The following is a 3,549-nucleotide window of genomic DNA, read 5'->3' as shown; positions in this document are numbered from 1 at the left end:
CTTTCAGAAAAACCCTTCAGTGGTTACCCACAGTGAAGCCTCCGATGGTGTGTGTGTGTCACAGACACATTCCTTTGCTCTTACAGACCTGAGTGTGACCAGAACAGAGGGATTGGGGCGAGTACCAGGAGCTGAATCGTCCATTCTGTTCACGTGTGTCAGTTCCTGTCCCCCCACACAGTCACCTCCTCCCTCCATCCACAGCTCAGTGTCAGACTCCGCCACTGCCAAGTGCTCTGGTACCCTGCCAACACCATCAGCACCAGACGTTTACACGGCGCCTTTCACGCCAGGAGGACATCCCAAGGCGCTGGACAGTCAGAGATTTAGACCTGAGCGGGGTTTGGGGTCAGGAGAGGTGGAGGGCAGGGAGGGTGGGAGAAGATGCAGTCAAAGAGGAGGGTCTTGAGATGGGCCTTGACGGAGGCGAGGGAGGCGAGGCGGAGGGACTGTGGGATGGAATTCCAAAGGGTGGGGGCGGAGAGAAGGAAGGCCTGACCGCCGATGGTGGGGGCGGGCAGGCTGTGAACGTGGAGCTGGCTGCAGCCTGCTGAGCGGAGGGAGAGGACAGGTTGATATGGCGTTAGCAGGTCACAGAGGTTGGGAGGAGCAAGGCCATGGAGGGCTGTGAAGGTGAGAAGGCCGGTGTCTGAACGCAAGCTGCTGTTGTTGTACTTGGCTCCTCATCATCTCTGGAGTCCTTGACTGATGGGTTGTCTTCACTGAACCCTCTGCTCCACCGAAGACTGAATCCACCGAAGAACGAATCCCTCGCAAATACTTTTTGGGGTAAGGGCTTCCTGAGTGTTGGACAAAGGAACAGCAAGCCCAGACCGCAAAAAGATTCAAGAGAGAAGAGACGAATGGCTCATTGCGTAGACCCGACTCAGGAAAATCTTCTCCATCTCCGTCCCTCTGTCGAAGACAGGAAGAAACAAACACCAATTTGGAACAATGTTGGGGTTCAGTGGGAAGAATGATCAGAGGATTATGCCGGACTGGCAGTAATGTGGGGGTCTGTAGCTCAGTGGTTAGAGCTCTCGCCTCACAAGTGAGAGGACCTGAGTTCAATTCCCGGGCAGAGCAAAACCTTAGGCAAGTTTCCTTACTCCACACAGAGCCTAATAATAATCCTCCAAAACCCCAAACAATAATAAATTGGTCATTTTCAATCTACGACACTTTGTGGAACATTACTGTGCGCAATTGGCTGCCGCGTTCGCCCACAAATATACAGTCAATTCACTTGTACTGTTTGGCTATAGTTGGGCTCAGTTTTCATATCTCTTCATGCCCTCGCGACCTCTGCTTACCCCAACTCCCCCACCCCCCCAAATCCCCCCCCCCACTACACCACCCACAGCCTCCCCTCGGTTGGCTCCGGCCTCCTGCTTGTCCCTCGTCCTCCCATCGGTGGCCGTGCCTTCAGCCATCACGCCATTTATCTCTGGATCTCACGCCATTTATCTCTGGAACGCTGAACGCTTCACGGGACATACTGTGACTGTGTATTTTCTAAGCTGTTTGCATTTCACCCACAAAATGCACAGGCACTCCACTATACCACAGTGTATCCTGTGAAGCTCTTTGAGACGTCGTGTTAAGGTGAAAGGAGCTATAGCAAATGTAAGTATTATTGTTATTAATATCATTATGATGTTATTACAGTTTAACCCCATTCTACAGAGGTAATTTCTTAAACGGTGTTCAGTGATGGATCAGAGCAATAGCACTGCCATTTGAATGGAGGTTACTTTTCTTAATGTATTTGAGCTTCTTAAAATATTGACTGTTTACAGGCGGCTGAGGTTTTGCTCAGGAGGTATGTTGTCAGCCGTTTCTGAACAGTTTTACTAACAGCCCAGTTACTCCGATGATTACAGGAACCATGTTTGTCTTACATTGTCAGGTACAGCCTCATTCAATTTGTAGATCCATATACTTCCTGATTTCATCAGTTCCCTATTTTTCACATTGTAATCACTTGGGATAGCCACACCAATACTAATAATCATTGCTTCTCATACAGCGCCTCATCACGCCTTCCAGACGTCGCAAAGCGCTTCACAGAATACACTATAAAGTGAACTGACGGTACATTTTGTTGGGCGAAACGCGGCAGCCAATCGCGCACAGCAGCTTTCCTACCCACACACCGCCGTGGATTGAGAGACCAAATTATTTATTTTTATATCATTTTTTTTTTTTTTGAAGGGATTATTACCCCCTGGAAAAGTAATCCGCTAATCGACTAACAACCGGGCCCCTACTTGCTACTGGTAAACAGATCAGGCGCTGCATCAAACGCCGGGATTATCATCATCACATCGTTCAGACGTCTCAAACAGCTTCATGGGAAGCACTGTCAAGTGTAGTGACTGTGTATTTTGTGGGCGAAACGTGGCAGCCAATTGCGCTTCTGGGTTTATGCCTGAAGACCTTCCTATTCGACTGTGCCTACAGTCACATCCCCTCCCCACCCCTTCCCCTCCCTTCCCCTAACCCCTCCCCTAACCCCTCCCCACCCCTAACCCCTCCCCACCCCTCCCTTCTCCACCCCTCCCTTCCCCTCCCCACCCCTCCCCTCCACACCCCTAACCCCTCCCCAGCCCTCCCCTCCACACCCCACCCCTAACCCCTCCCCTCTCCTCCCTGGGGACACAATACACACAACACACACCACACACCACACACAGTAGAGCAGCTGAGGTGACTGTGACCCACTGACTGTGTTCAGCACCGCAGAGGGAGGACAGCGCCGTCCAGTATTGTGAGCACCAACACAGGAACTGACTGAGAGGCGATGACAGTGACTGTCACCTCACGGCGTCTCCAGCCTTTCCCAGCGGCTGTGATTGCTGCTTTGTACAGGGATGCACTGTAAAGTGTAGTGACTGTGTATTTTGTGGGAGAAACGCGGCAGCCAACTGCGCACAGCAGCGTTCCCACAAACAGCCGTGGATTAAATCCCCCAAATTAGAGGACCCGGGTTCGATTCCCGGGGAGGACGCGGAGAAACCTGGGGCCAGTTTCCTTACTCCACACACACGCCTCTGTTTACCAGCAGTCAGTAGGAGCCCAGTTGTTAGTTGATTGGGGGAATTGCTTTCCAGGGGTAATATTGTGAAATAAACCCTTTAAAAACAAATAAAAATAATGATTTGGTCACTCAACCCACGGCTGTGTGTGGGGACGCTGCTGTGCGCAATTGGCTGCCGCGTTTCGCCCACAAATATGCAGTGAATTCACTTTACTGTGGGTCCTGCGAAGCGCTTTGAGACGTCTCGAAGACGTGATGAGGCGCCGTATCAAATGCAGGGATTATTATTGCCATTTTATCCAAATTACAGTCTATTCTTCAGCAGGCAAGAATCCAGAGTGAAGGAGCTTCTCAGCTTTAAAGGATGTTTATACAGAGTATATATATATATATATTTGTGCGCGTGTGTGTGAGAGAGAGATTGTGTGTGTGAGAGAGAGATTGTGTGTGTGAGAGATTGTGTGTTTGAGACAGAATGTGTGTGAGAGAGGGATTGTGTGTGAGAGAGA

This window comes from Callorhinchus milii, unplaced genomic scaffold, assembly GCF_018977255.1.
Source record: "Callorhinchus milii isolate IMCB2004 unplaced genomic scaffold, IMCB_Cmil_1.0 Scaffold5, whole genome shotgun sequence".
In the NCBI taxonomy this organism is placed as follows: Eukaryota; Metazoa; Chordata; class Chondrichthyes; order Chimaeriformes; family Callorhinchidae; genus Callorhinchus; species Callorhinchus milii.
This window is presented reverse-complemented; position numbering follows the sequence as displayed.